Raw genomic sequence first — 16,440 nt, 5'->3', positions numbered from 1 at the left:
TTTGTACATATAAGGGTTTTTTTTCCCCTTTTTTGTTCTCTTCCAGATGCAGACCTAGAAGTTGTATTGCTAGGAGAAAAAATATATACAGTTTTACAGCCTTTTGCACATATTTTGAAATTGTTTTCCAGAACAACAATGCATAAGTGTACTTATTTTCCCTCATCCCTTTTAGTATTTGTCATTTCTGAAAAGTTTAAGGTATATTGCAATATTGTTTTAATTTGCATTTGCTAATCCAAAGTCATTTAGAGATTTTTTCTTCCATATGACTATAAATACCTTGATTTCTTCTTCTGAAAAATGCCTGTTTAAATGCCTTGAAAATTTATCAATTGAAGAATCATTCTAATTTTTATAAATTTTATTCAGTTTTCTACAAAGTTGAGAAATATGGCCTTTATCTGATAAATTTGTTGTATTTTTTATATCACTTCCTTGTCTACAGTACCTTTTATCAAAATATTCTCTAAAATATTAATTATAATTCTCTTTAAATTATACTTATTTTTGCTTTTATTTTATGAGATCACAATTCCTATTCCTGCCTGTTTTTACTTCAGCTAAAACATATTAGATTCTGTTCTAGCCACCCCCCCTTTTTTCTTTTTGTGGGGCAATGGGGGTTAAGTGACTTGCCCAGGGTCAAACAGCTAGTACGTGTCAAGTATCTGAGGCCATATTTGAACTCAGGTACTCCTGAATCCAGGACTGGTGCTTTATCCACTGCACCACCTAGCTGCCCCCCTCCCCTTGTTTAACCTGTATCTGTGTTCCTTCTTGTTTCATGTGTTTCTCTTGTAAACAACATATTGTTAAATTCTGGTTTCTAATCTATTATGATATCTGTTTCTGTTTTATGGATAAATTCATCCCATTCACCTTTGAAGTTATGACTACTAACTGTATATTAGCCTCGCTCCTATTGTCTATTTCTTCTCTTTCTCTTTTAAGCATGTCCTTCATCTAAAGTCTGTTTTGCTTTTGACCTCTGCCTCCTTCAACTTTACTCTTTTTTATCACCTCCCCCTCCACATTTCTTTCATCCCTTGCACTTCTCCTTCCCTGTTGGGTAGGTTAGATCTCTATACACAACTGTTTTTATATATTATTTTTTCTTTGAACCCATTTAAATAAGATAAAGGTTCAAGTGTCCTTACCTCATCACTATTTTCCCCTCTAATGTAAAAGCTCTTTCTTGAATGCCTCTTTTTCTTTTTGTAAGATGGTTTTCTCAGGGGCAGCTAGGTGGCGCAGTGGATAGAGTACCAGCCCTGGAGTCAGAAGTACCTGAGTTCAAATCTGGCCTCTGGCCTCAGACACTTAACACTTACTAGCTGTGTTGACGCTGGGCAAGTCACATAACCCCAATTGCCTCACTAAAAAAAAAAAAAAAAGATGGTTTTCTCCATTCTTCTTTTCTCTTCCTCTTTCTACTAGTGTATTCCTCTTTCTCACTTTGTCATTTATTTATTTTTGAGATAATCCCTACCTAATTGACTCACATCCACTGCTACAGCCAGAGGTAATTCCCTCTGATTTTGTTAGTAATGATAACATCGTTAGGACTTGTAAAATACCCATATAGGAATATAAGCAGTTTAAATTTATGGAATATTTTATTGTTTCTCTTTTATGTTTGATTTTAATGCTTCTCTTTAGTTTTGTGTTTGAATGTAAAATTTTCTTATTCCTCTCCATTCTCTTCATCAGAAATGCTTCATAGTCCCTTTTTTCATTAAATTTCCACACCTTCCCCCTGAAGTATTATACTTTGTTTTGCTGGGCAGGTTATTATTAATTCTAACCCTGGCTTCTATGCCTTCCAAATTTCATATGACAAGACTTCCATTTCTTTAATGTTTAAATTGCTAAATCCTGTGTGATCTTGATTGTGGCTCCATACTATTTTCATTTTTTGGTTCCAGCTACTTGTAATATTTTCTCAACCTGGAAGCTCTGGAATTTGGATATCATATTCTTATAAATTTTCATTTTGGGATGTTTTTCAAGAAGTTATTGGTGGATTCTCCAGACCTAAGATATTGGGGAAGCTTGTTTTGATGGTCTAGGATCTTCTTTTTTCTAGTCATAACTTTCAGGCAATTCAATAATTCTTAAATTATCTCTTGTTGATCTATTTTCTAGGTCAATTGGTTTTCTGATATTTCACATTTTCCTTGCCCCCCACCCCCTTTTTTGGCTTTGTGTTATTGTCTCTTGATGTATCATGGAGTCATTAGCTTCCACTTGTCCGTTTCCACTTTTTAGGAATTATTTTCTTCAGTGAGTTTTCATACCTATTTTTTCCAATTTGGTGGATTTTGCTTTTTAAGGAATTTCTTCTTCAGAAAATTTTTGTACCTCCTTTTCTATTTGGCCTATTCTGCTTTTTAGGGAGTTTTTCAATAATGTTTTGTTACTTTTATCAATGTTCATATTATTTTCATAATTTTCTTGGATTGTTCTCATTTTTTCAAACTTTTCTCCTTCTCTTTCTTTAACTCTTTAAAGTATTGTTGTTAGCCTCATATCCAATGGACAATTTTCTTTGAGACTTTACTTTTAGCTGTCTCCATGTTATTCTTTTCTTCTTAATTTGTATCTTGGCCTTCCAATGTCACTATAGTAGTTTTTTGGGGTTTTTTGTTATTTTGTTTGTTTTTGAAGTCAAGCTCTTTTTTGTTGCTTGGTCATTTTTCTAGCCTAATTATTGACATTGAACTTTATGTTAAAGTTGAACTCTGATCACCTGTCTCAAGCTTTAAGTTTTTTGTGCTACTGTCTTCAAAGCTTGTGCTAATTAACTGAGTTTTTGCTTCTTCCAAGGTTATTTGATACATGGAAAGGTGTGGTCACTTCTCTCTTGGTCTATGTTCTGTTCTTTACCCAGGAAGGACTCTTGTTCCCCTTCATTTGAAAGTGCTAGTGTCCCTCTTTGATTGGAACAATAACCAAGCCCCTTGATAATTTGTGACCAACCACAATTTGTGACTCTTTCTACTCTAGAACCCTGAATTTTGTATGGGCAATAGAAGTGCCACAGTTCACAGTCCTGAACTCAGTGTCAATGCAGTGTTCCCTATCATTTCTTTCTGTCCAGTGATCTTACCCCCTTACTGTCTCTGGACTGAGAGCTCCTGAAATTATTGCTACTATTCTTATAGCCACCACCAAGGCTCAACCCTGGTTGTCTAGTCACCTGTGCTTTAGCACAGTCCACGCCCTGGTGTCACAGATATCTCCTTCAGACACCATGCCTTAGAAAAATTTCACATCCTGGTTCTTCACAACAGAATTCAATTTGTGGTGTTATTTTAAAGTTGGAGGGGCTGTTGGGAAATTTTGCTTGGGTGGCTGTCTCTACTCTGAAATTTTTGCTCACAGTTCTTACTCCTGGTCTTTAGCTACTCATACAATGCAATAAACTGTTGCCAGATACATTTCCATAATTTGAAGGTTTTATTGTGTTACTTAATGACACAAAAACTTTCAGTATCTAACAATGCTTAATCAATGACTGAATTGTCCATTACATGAACATATTGAGGACATACCCTGAAGCAAAATTCTTCTTCCTTGACCTCATATATTACAAGATTATAATTTATTTTGGAAAGATATGGTAGTCATTGGGAGTTTGCATTTCTGCATTTGTATTTATCTATGTATATGTGCATGGGCTAAGAAGATGATAGACTTCTTGAAAGTCAATTTCCCTTGACTCTCTTACTACTGGAAGACAATCTCCAACATACCAACATAATGAGGTTGATTAAGTTTGACTTTACCTCTTGACAAAATTGAGCTACAAATGGTAGGCAAGGAAAATATTATTTTTAGAGTAGGCTATTTTTGCAGAAATTATAGCTTTACAAAAAAGAATGTGACCAGTGCCCATAATTCTTTGTTCTAGTAATTTTCTAGTGCTTTGAAAGAATAAGGTCGTGTTTTAGGTTTTCTTTTGTTGAGGGGGTATAGGGGTTAATTGACTTGCCCAGGGTCACACAGCCAACAAGTGTCAGGTGTCTGAGGTTGGATTTGAACTCAGGTCCTCCTGAATCCAAGGCTGGTGCTTCATCTACTGTGCCACCTAGCTGTCCCTAAAAGAATAAGTTTTAAACACATTAAGTTCCATTGAATACTAGTCAAGTTTTGTGTTTATATCACACACAAACACACACACACACACACACACACACACACACACATATATATATATATATAATTAACATAAGAAATTAATTGTGATTTGGGGTTTCCGTCACCTCATCTTTGCTTCATTATGGTCAGACTGAAAAGATGTAATTTTGAAGAAGCGTAAGAGAAGATGGATGTGTACTTGAAAGGATTATAGAAAAGAAAAAACTATGTAATTCCCCTATGCTCACATGGACCTGGCCAAATTATAATGAGGATAGCCCAGGGGGTATGTTGAACCAATTGGAGACTCAGCATGGCTAAGAACCTCCCCTTCCTGTGGGAGAGGAAAAAGGGGGGGGGAGAGGAGCTGTGAGAGACCGCTCCGAAGCTAACTGGAGAGGGACTGCACAGATAGCTTTCATTTAAAAACTACATTCCCCAGTGGAAGTGAGGCCAGCTCTTTGAGCTAGCTGAGAAGCAAGCAAGCTTGGGGTTTGAGTCAGTCTTTGCTAGAGCCAGGGAGCTTATTCATTTTCTCTTCTTCATTGTCCCTGGCTTTATTAATTTCACCTGTGTTGCCAATTTTGTTCCCTTTAATACAATCTAGTTTGTTTGTAGAAAAAATGTTGTTAATCTCCTTTCTTATTAGTCTGGGAGAAATAACTAGAAAAGGCAGTTTGGAAGGGAGGAAACTTTGGACCTAGAGATCTCTCATTATTCTCTGAACCCCAATATTACGGCGAGCTTCCCAATTAAAATTTGGGCCTTACAATACTAATCCATTACTATACTTTCTCCTCCACAAAGAGAAATTGCAAGATATTGGAGGGGGTGGAGGATGGAAATGGAGAAAGGAATATAAGCATATTCAATTTCTTTCCAGGAAATGTAAAAGGGTAGTTTTTGTTTTTATGGATGATATTTTTTAAATAAATAAGTGGAACAATGTTTGTTTCACTTAGTCATGTTAAAGATTTGTATGAACAAAGTGCTTTGAAGATCATGGCTGTATTTGTGCTAAGTAGGAATATTTTTAAACCCAGCTACTAAGTTGGAGGAGTGACATTGTGCTGATAGAGAATTTTAAAAATTCAGACAGTGTCTGAAATCAGTACCACTAGTTGAAATCCACTCTGCAAAAATATAATTGTGTTGCATCCTCATTTATCAGACAGTCATATTGAGTTCTTCATGTTTTTGTAACTTTTTGATGGAAACATAACATTGGCAATATTGAATCAAACTAACTATTTCATCAGTTCATTAACTTAGCTTTTGATGTAGTATCTTAATTTGGACATGGGGCTCACACATGAATCCTTTGCTTTTAATTAACTGCTATGAAAGGTAAAGCACCTGTCTGGGGACATTGCATTAGAAAAATAAAGCTGATGTGCCAGTATGCTATGAGACTTTGTTTTTTTAAGCTATTATTGCTCATTTATATACTATGTAAGGGCTTATAAAATCAGTAAGGGAAAAGGTTGGAGGAGAATGAGTGTGGTACAGTTGAAAGAACTGCATTTCAAGTAAGAAGACCTCAGTTCAATACAGGGTCCATCATTTATTACATGTGTGACCTGGAAAAATTCACACTTTGGCTTACTTTCCCTTCTATAAAACAAAAGAATTGATTTAGATGGCCTCTCAAGGTCCTCTCTGGCTTTCACTATATGCTATTATCTTCTAAACAGGATTAAAACCAAAACAATTGATGCATAAAACTCCAAAAAAGGTGATAGTTGTATGCTAAAGAGCATAGGTATGTTTATAAATATGTTAATAAATACATAGCAGAAAGCTTTGGGATTTACTTTCAGTTGTAGCGTGACATTAACTGACTTTGTGACCTTGCGAAAAGGCATGTAGCTTCTTTAAATCTCAGTCTTGTCAACAGTAGAATCAAGGATTGAATTAGGTGACTTTTAAGGTAAGTTACCTTCTGGCACCAACATTTCATTCTGTAGTTCTTTGATTCTAAGGACATATATTTTTGGACTGTTGACATGCATGCTTAAAATTTTGCTATGCTCAAATAAAAGCATTATAAACACACCATCAACTTTAAATCAGATGTAATGTCATTTAAAGCTTATAATTGACACCATTTTCTTTTCTTCTTTACACCTACCTAATCCCTCCTGTCATTCTGTAAAGCTTGGGAGCATGATTGTAGTCATGTGTCTCTCACTGTCATGCACCTGAGTACCACAGTTAAAGACCACCTACATGGTTTTGAAATTGTAATAGCTAGAGTTATCTATCCAAGTACTATGCAGGCAATTAGCCAAAGATAATTAAATATGGTCACTTGATTATGGTAGCTAATTCTAAAGCATTTTGATGATTAAAATCTCTACCACATAAATAAAAGTAGTATTATTTTAATTCCAAAGACAGAAGCTGAAAAGAGGTCCCCACAGGTAACTTGCAGCCCACTAACTTGTGCATGTGACAGTCTATAAATAACAATCTGAGGCCAAAGATCGATGGCTTTCCTTAAAGAACAATGCAGGGATTCAATAACTAATTAGCTTATGCCTTTCTGTTCTTGTAATTGCAAGCCATGCTGGAATCAGTTTTTGGAAAGTGTGAAATGGCTATTACTATACCACACTGTACTGTCTTGCCTCTAATACCACACATTATTTTTACCCCTGGGAGATTTCCTATCTATGGACTTTGCACTGTCAAAAATTGTACTGAATGCAAAAATGCCCTCATAAGTGAAGTAGGGATTAAATCTACTCAATTCCGAAGGTCTAATGACATAAAAGAAAATGTGAGGAAAGGTCATAGGTTAATGAGCACAGCAGTAGAAGTTGAAAACTCTATTTTATTAGCAAGACCATTTTTTTCTTAAAAAAGGTATTTTTAAACTGTCTTAGTTCCTGACCTGTGATATGTATCAGCAATATTCAAATATGCAGTTATTTTCTTCTTAAGTTACATGAAGGGGATATATATATATATATATATATATATATATATATATATCACTCTATCTCTATCTAAGACAGAGATTACAACTATATTTATGATAAACAGTTTGTAAGTAATTAAAAGTTATGATTTATATATGACATGGTATGATTTATGTATGATATGTTATGCATATCAAGAGCATGTGTATATAGAAAAAGAAGTGGTCCAGATATCAAACAGCATTGAATGATAATGGAATGACCAACTGATATTAATGAAATCAGAAGAACCAGAGGACGTTCAATCAATTAGTCATGGGTCTTGAATGAATGGCCAATTAGTTTGGACTTTAGGCAACTATGGGAACAGCAACTCTGTTCCCCTAATAAAGTTAAAGGAAGCATATTGTCACTGCTTTGTCTGTTTCAAGACACTAACTAAAATCTTGCTTTGTTCTAGGCATACTATGAAATGTTACAATAGATCTTAGTCTTGAAGTCATCTCAAATTATGGCAAGTATATAATCCATTCACACATTCATTGAATCAATAAGTAAGATTAATTTTAACTTGTCAAGTATTGTGCTTAGTTTTGGGGAAATATAATATTTGTATAAAATACTGTTTATGTCCTCATAATGCTTATAGTTCAGCATGGAAGTTCTAGTATTTGGCATTCATTTGGATTTAGGTCTTTTGCAATCTTCCAATCTTGCTAAGAATTAAGGTAAAGTAAACTGAAATTTTATCTTGAGAATTATCATACCAAGTCTAGTGTGTGATCAGTAGAGCTCATAGATAAGGTGAGTAATGAGGAATTTGCCACAATAACTGACACCTATGGTGTGCTGACCCAGAACTCTTAGGGATGAACAGTAGACCAGAAACATATTCAAGTTTATTTTCAAGTATGAGCAGGAAAGAACCATCCCAGAAGTTGTTGGATTTGAATGGAGAAACTTTAACAATACTATTGTTTTGCCTAAATTCTTTCACATTCGACTCAGCAATCTCCAGTAATTCCATCCATTGCTATGGGTTGTACTGAAAAATTCCAAGATCTAGTTAAAAACTTTGTGAACATTGTTTTGTTTTTTTTTTTTTGTAAAAAAAACAATGAAATCTTCTAGCTAAAAAATGAAACCATTTAGATATTAACAACAACTGCTTCCATCCATTTTAAAGAACAAAAGATGAATCAAGAATTAAAGAAGCATTTGTGGCTATTTAGAAAATAATTAGCTTGTGAAATCTTTCTTGTATAATTGGTATTTGAGGCATCTTAGTATAAATGGATGTGATTTCTGTTTTTATTAAGCATCAAATATTTAATGTGTTCAATACGTTAGCACATTTTGAGAAAAATTGCCCTTATCTAATCCTAACTTAACTGCTCTGTGCTATTGAACTTTATTGTACATTTTGTAGTTATTTGGGGATGGTTCCTAATTTGGTTCATATGAGGGATTTTTTTATTAGCACAGTAATCTTCCACAAAACAAATTTATGGCATTCAACAATAATGAAATAACAACTCTTAACTACATATTCATGAAAAAATAAATTGAGCATTGCTATGCAATGGAAAATATTATTGGTGTTTTTATTTAGAAATAGTCAAACTATATAGAAATGCATGAAGACCTGGCAAAAACACATTTCCCTTTTACAAAGCAAAAATAATTTTAATGGCGCAGTGATCATAAAAGAAAAAAAAAAGTATATTACATACACCAAGCCTATGCCTGAGTATGGAAATAGTTTTATGACAAGGAGAAGTGAAAGAAAGAATTAGAATTATTAGAGATAGAGAGTATAACTGGAGCAACTTAAGGATAATTTTCAGTGAAAGACACAACTAAAGTCACAACTCTGTAATCAAGAATTGCACAAAGCCCTTCTTCCAATGGAACCATTGTTGTAGATTTTGAAGCTGAATGGTTTGATGAGGGCTTCTAAGCATCATTTTATTGTCTCAAATAGAAATAGACAATAAAGACAGAAAGAAAAAAGAAAATGAAAAAAAAGGAAAAAAAAAGATCCTTTTTGGAAAAAAAATTCTTACCTGTTTTTCTCTTTTCACTTGTGGTCATTTTACCTAAAAGAGGATTAAAAATTGGGTCTGCAGGCTAGTCATATAGTGAGTGACTTGATTACACATTATCATGTTGGAAAAACTTACTTGGTTTTCTCAATTTCAGTTTATATTCAAATTCACACTGTATTAAAAAATGGGGTGAAAAAAGATGGGGTGATAATAGAGGCAAAAAAATGTAATATAAAAAGGAAAGTCTGAATTGCACAGAAATGAAGAGTCACAAGAGAGAAATAACAAGTCGTTGGGAACAATAAAGAAGACTTCATAGAGGAGGTGACACTTGCATTGGACCTTGAATGATGTGTTAGAAATGTAGGATGAGAATACATTCCTATTCAGAGAAATAGTTTTGGAAAAAGTGGGAAAAAATGGAATCAGGGAGGAGTCCAGTTTGAACAGACATATAGAGTACATGAATGGTAATATTGTGATATAAGGTCAGATTAAGTTGTACCTAGATTGTTGTGGGACTCAGATGCCAGGCTTAAGATTTCCTTATTTTATACAGTAAGCTGTTGACCTTGAAGGATAAAAACACCTGATCCATTTAATGTTTTTCCCTCTACATTTCCATGACAAAGATAGCTACTTATATAATCTAATTTATATCAATCTCATCACATTCTCCCCTTGTAACTATAGAAGTGTTACTATTCATTATTCTCTTCTTCAGAATAGATTATTTTAGTAAAATTATTTGTGATTAGTTTTCATACATAAACATATTTGCCCTACATTTTCACTAAGACCTTTTGTCTTTCTTAAATACAGCCTTCTGCCTGGTACAGGTATATACTACATGCAGAGCCTTTCTTCTCCCACTCCTGTGGTAATTTTCTATCTTCCCTTTGTTTCTGGAAAAAAAATTTTCTTTCCCATTCCTTTCTTGTTGCTTTATAAAACAAGCATATTAATTGTGAGAGATTGAGAGATGGATTTAACAACGGTTCATGTAGTAGACGTTCATATCCTTCAATCACTAACATTTATTAAATCCCTCTTAAGTACAAATGCATTGTGCTGGGCACTAGGCCACTAACATCTGTCCTTTGGTCATAATTATTCAATGACTCCCTGTTACCTGTTGTGTGAAGCTAGAACTCCTTAGAAAGATAATAATGACCTCCAAAATAATTTACCATCCTCTCTTTCCAACTATATCTCACACTGCTTGACTCTACATATTTGACATTTTTTTCTAACTGTACAAATCCTGTGCTTCCCATCTCAGTGCATTTACTTGAGCTATTTATCCTGCTCATATGTACTCCCCTATCTTTAGATATAAAGCCCATCCTGCATGCTACTTCCTTCAAGAAATCTTCCTTGACTTTAATGTTCCTCTTATTTACGTATATCATTCAATTCTTTAACATAATCATTTTTCTGTATGTGACAAACATAAACTCCTAGACCATAAACTCCATAAGGGCAAGGACCACACCTTAACTAATCATTCTAAATCTTCTCTGGTCCACTCTGACCTTTCCCACTGACTAATATGGTTCTCTGCATAGAAAAAGTCTGAAAAAGCTTTGTTATTCCTTTTTCTATGCAAAGTGCTAAGGAATTAAAAAAAATACAGTTCTTGCCCTCAAAAACATCACGACTAATGAATAGTCATCAAGAAAATTGGAAGAATCGACCAAAGGAAAGCTCTAGAATTAAGAGGGAGTAGGAAATGACTTCCTGTCAAATAAGAGAATTTTGGTGAGACTTAAAGGAAGCCAGAGAAATTTGTAGAAAAAGCTGAGAAGGGAGACCATCCCAAAATTGGGGGACAGTCAGAAAGAATACCTGGAGCCAAAGGATAAAAGTGTCCAGGGGCAGAGCCAAGATTGCAGAGGAAAGGCAGCAACTCGCCTGACCTCTCTTCAAAACCCCTCCAAACACCTTTAAATAATACCACAATGCAATTCATGGAGCAATAGAACTCACAAAATAGACAGAGTGAAATAATTTTCTAGTCAAAGACAACTTAGAAGGCCAGCAGGAAAGGTCTGTGGCACTCAGGTGAGAATGGAACACAGTCCAGCACAGACCTTGCCAGCACACAGTCTTGGCCCCAGAAAGCCAGGAGAAAACCTTGGCAGCCATTGAATCAACAGTGGCAGTGGCTACTTCTGGAGCTCTAAGCCTACAGATGGTAAGGGGGTGGAACAACTGGTCAGAAGGAGATTTCAGGGGTCTCCTTAATAGTACTGAGGCAAGGCTATGTTGTTTTATCCATACACAGATCCAGGTTGCAGTGTTGGGTGGGAGTCTCAGTGCAGGGAAGAGTAATAGCATAACAGAGCTTGTGGCCACAGTAAAGCAGGGTGCCACTTCACAGTTCTAGGGCAGAAAAAGAGTGTTTTTAGTTGCTCACAGACCAGAGCACAGACCAGGAGAGTAGCAAACATACCTCTCCTTACATGATACCACATTGGAGGAACTAAAACTTACAAGTCCCTAGAATTATCTCTGAAAACAGATATACAAAACCACTGAAACTTGGGACAGTGGGCCCGCCACCTTGGAAGCAGAGACCTACTTTAACAAAGAGTTAAAAGTCAAGAAATATATTACAAAAATGAAAAAAAAAACCATAAAATATTCTGACCAAAGAAAGTTACTATGGTGACAAGGAATATCAAAACACACACTCAGAAGAAGATAACAAAGTCAAGGCTCCTACATCCAAAGCCTTCAGGAAAAATATGAATTATTCTCAGGCCATTGAAGAGATTAAGAAGGATTTTGAAAATCAAGTCAGAGAGGTAGAGGAAAAACGGGAAGAGAAATGAAAGTGACACAAGAAAATCATGAAAAAAGTGAAAAACTTGGTAAAGGAGAGACAAAAAATACTGAAGAAAAATAACACCTGCTTTTTAAAACAGACTAGGCCAAATGGTAAATGAGGTACAAAAAGCCAATGAGAAAAAAATGCCCTGAAAAGCAGAATTGTTCAAATGGAAAAAGAGTTACAAAAACTCACTGAAGAAAAAAAAAATCCTTAAAAATTTGAATCGAGGAAATGGAAACTAACAACTTTATGAAAAATCAAGAAACAATAAAATGAAACCAAAAGAAGTAATAAATAGAAGACAATGTGAAATATCTCATTGGAAATACAATGGACATGGAAAATAGATTCAGGAGTGAAAATTTAAAAATCATTGGACTACTTGAAACCCATGATCAAGAAAAGGAGCCTAGACATAATCTTTCCAAAAATCATCAAGTAAAACTGCCCTTATATTCTAGAACCAGAGGGTAAAATCTAAATTGCTATAATCCACTGATTGCCTCCTGAAAGACATCACCAAATGAAAACTTCCAGGAATACTATATTTGAATTGCCAAGCTCCCAAATCAAAAAGAAAATATTGCAGGAAGCCAGAAAGAAACAAAGTATTTTTGAACCATAGTCAGGATAACACAAGATTTAGCAGTTTCTACAATAAAGGATCAGAAGGCTTGTGATATGATATTTCAGAGGGCAAAGGAACTGGAATTATAACCAAGAATCATCTACCCAACAAAACTGATTGTAATCCTTCCAGGGAAAAATAGGAATTCAGAGGAATTTCAAGCATTCTTGATGAAAAGTTTAGAGCTGAATTTTAAAAAATGACTTTCAAATATAAGACTCAAGAGAAGCATAGAAAGATAAACAGGAAGGGGAAATCATAAGGGATATTAAAAGGTTAAACTGTTAACATTCCTACATGGGAAGTTGATACTTATAACTCATTCGAACTTTCTCATTTTTAGGGCAGTTGGAGGTAGTATATATAGATAGAGGGCACAGGTGTGAGTTGAATATGAAGGGATGATATCTAAAAAATATACGTAAGGGGTAAGAGAGAAATACACTGTGAGAAAGGGAAAGTAAGAGGTAGAATGGGGGTAAATTATCTCACATAAAAGGTGCAAGAAAAATCTTATACAGTGGACAATGAGGTGGGGGAGGTGAGAGGGAGTGGGTGAACCTTACTTTCATCAGAATTAGCTCAAAGAGGGAATAACATTCACATTCAATTAGGTATTGAAACCACTTACCCTGCAGGAAAGTATGAGGGGAAGGGAATAAAGAGGACTGATAGAAGGTAGTGGTAGGGAAGTAGAATGGTGAAAGGAGTAGTAGGAAGCAAAAAACTTTTGAGGAGGGAAAGGGTGAAAAGAAAGAAAGAAAAGAAAAAAAATGGGGAACATGAAATAGAATGCAGTGAAATACAGGCAGCAATAGTAAGTGTGAAAAAATATTTTGAAGCAAGTTTCTCTGATGAAGGCTTCATTTCTCAAGCATACATAGAACCGAGTCAAATTTATATAAATAAGAATCATTACCCAAATGATACATGATCAAGATATGAACAGTGTTCAGATGAAATAATCAAAGCTATCTATATCCATAAGAAAAAATGCTCCAATTCAAAATTGATTAGAATGATGCAAATCAAAACAATTCTGGGGTACTACTTTGGATAATAGGACAGAAAAGGAAAATGACAAATATTGGAGTAGATGTGGGAAAATGAGACATCACTGCACTGTTGATGGAGTTGTAAGCTGATTCAACCATTCTGTAGAGAAATTTTGAAGTATGCCAAAACAGCTATAAAATCATGTATACTCTTTGGCCTAGCAATGCCATTACTAGTTCTGTATCTAAGAAAGATAAAAAAATTTAAAAAGAAAAAAGGATATATAGGTACAAAAATATTTATATCAGCTCTTTTCTGGTGCCAAAGATTTGGAAACTGATCAGACACCCATCTATTGAAGAATGACTGAACAAAATGTGATGTTTGATTATGATGGAATACTAATGTTCTATAAGAAATGATGAGCAAGATGCTGTCAGAAAAATCTAGAGATATTTATATGAGGGAGCCAAGATGGTGGAGGCAAGGCAGTAAACACTCAGAACTCCATACTCAATTACTCCAAAAAACTCTAAACATAGCCATAAGACAACTCCTAGGGCAGCTGAACCCACAAAAAATGGGCTGAGATTATTTTTCAGCTAAAGAGAGCTTAGAAGTTCAACAGGAGGATTCTGCTATACCAGAGTATGCATAGAACCCAACACTGAGGTGGTGCTCACACAGATCCAGCCCCAGGCAGACTGCACCAGGGAAACTTACCCCTGAACCTCCAGATCAGGTACAGCACCAGCATCTTCTGGATCTAAGCTCATGGTATGATGAGAAGGCTGGATGGCTGGCTGTGTGGGGGGGATACAGAATACAGGGGTGTCTGTAGGAGCTGAGGAGGAATTCAGCTGTCCCACCTGAGCGGGAACTAGGAAGAAATCTAGAGTGGTGGAAGCCAAAGACAGGGAGGGGAGCAGGCTCCTTGGAGATAATATCCACAGCAAACAAAATTTTGTTGCCTGATTAATTAGCAAGTTGGCCTGGGGTTACATATGAACCAGAGCATAGGCCAGGTGAGTGAAGAACCTTCCCCTCCTTGAGTCATATCATCTGGGACCCCCTGAGTGTTGGGACAGTATAACTTGGATGCAGGGTTCCATGTTGGGAAGGAGTTGGAAGTCAAGTAAAAGACAGGCAAGATGAGAAAGCTCCAAAAATTGTGAACCACAGAAAGTTTCTTCAGTGATAAGGAAGATCGAGGTGCACCCTCAGAAGAGGATAGCAGCATCAGTGCTCCTACATCCAAAGCTTGCAAGAAAAATATTTGTTGGTCTCAGGCCAAAGAGACACTCAAAAATGACTTTGAAGATAAAGTAAGAAAGGTAGAGGAAAAATAGAAAGAGAAATGAGAGTGATGCAGGAAAGTAATGAGAAGATTTACATGAGTTGATGCAAAGGGAAAGAAATGTACAGTGTATGAAGTAATAGCAATATTGTAAGATGATCAGCTGTGAAGGACTTAGCTATTCTCAGCAATTCAATAATCCAAGACAACTCTGAAAGACTTATACTGAAAAATTCCATTCACAGAGAAATAATTGATGATATTTGAATACAGATTGAAGCATATTTTCTTTTTACTCTATTTTTCTTGACAGGATTTTGGTCTGTTTTCTTTCACAACATGACCAATATGAAAATGTTTTGCAAGATAACATATGTATAACCTATATTGAAATGCTTGCCTTCTCAAAGCAGGGGGGTGGGGGGGGTGGGGAGGGCATGAGGGAGAGTATTTGGAACCTAAAGTTTTAAGAATGGATATTAATTGGTTTGTTTTTCCATTTAGTTGGAGGTAATAAATAAAATACTTTAAAAAACAGATGAGTGTCATTTTTGTTAATCACCCAGTAGGTCATGGACCTTGTCCCCAAAGTAGTTACAGAATAATAAGACATAAAGCTTGCAAAACCGTATAAATTGTATATGTTTTATTATATCTTTCTGAGATCCATTGGACCTCATGCCATTGTACCAGTATCATACTCTACAGTCAGATAGCAGAATATCAGCTTTGAGCTTTTTTGTAAAGCAGATTATTTAATCTTCAAATTAAATGCTAAAATTCTCAGCAGAAATGATATTTTATCAAACTATATCTTAAAAACTTGGAGTAGTAAAAAGAACGCCAGACATGGACTCAATAGACCAATATTTCAATCTTATTAGTCATTAAACTTGAGTCTCAATGTCTTTATCTTTAAAATGGAAAATATAGCAAATTCTGTTTTACAAAGCCATATATGCAGATACATGCAAAAACATGTTTTTGTGTGTATGTATATATGCCTATACACACATACACATATAAATAAGATTTATATATGCACACACAATACATATACACATATATGTGTGTGTATATACACATGTGTGTATGCATATGCATATACAAACACATATGCATATACATATACATATATGCATACATACATATGTGTATATATCTATGTCTGTAAGATCAAATGAGGATCAAAGCAGGAGAAGTTTGGCTAGAAAATAGTTTAGGTGGAAAAAGATTTGACTGTTTAGTAGACTGTAAGCTTATAATAACTTAACTGGGGTCAAAAATGTTCATGTGACCTTAGGTTGCATGAATTGAATTATTGTATCTATAATATATAATATATTAAGCAATAAAGTTGTACTTTGCCATCATAAGATCCTGTCCTCAGCTCTGGATGTCACTTTTTATGAAAGATATTGAAAAGGAGATATGTTAGAGTATAGAGGTCAAATAGCAAGACTCATAGTCAGAAATACCTAGATTCAAGTTCTGTCTCTCATATTAATTGTCTGTGTGATCTTGAGCAAAACTCTGTGCTCTAGGCAACTCTGGCTGGCAAATTTCAG

This window comes from Dromiciops gliroides, chromosome 1 (assembly GCF_019393635.1).
Source record: "Dromiciops gliroides isolate mDroGli1 chromosome 1, mDroGli1.pri, whole genome shotgun sequence".
NCBI classification, from domain to species: Eukaryota; Metazoa; Chordata; class Mammalia; order Microbiotheria; family Microbiotheriidae; genus Dromiciops; species Dromiciops gliroides.
The sequence above is the reverse complement of the archived record's forward strand: the minus strand, read 5'-3'. Positions refer to the sequence as shown.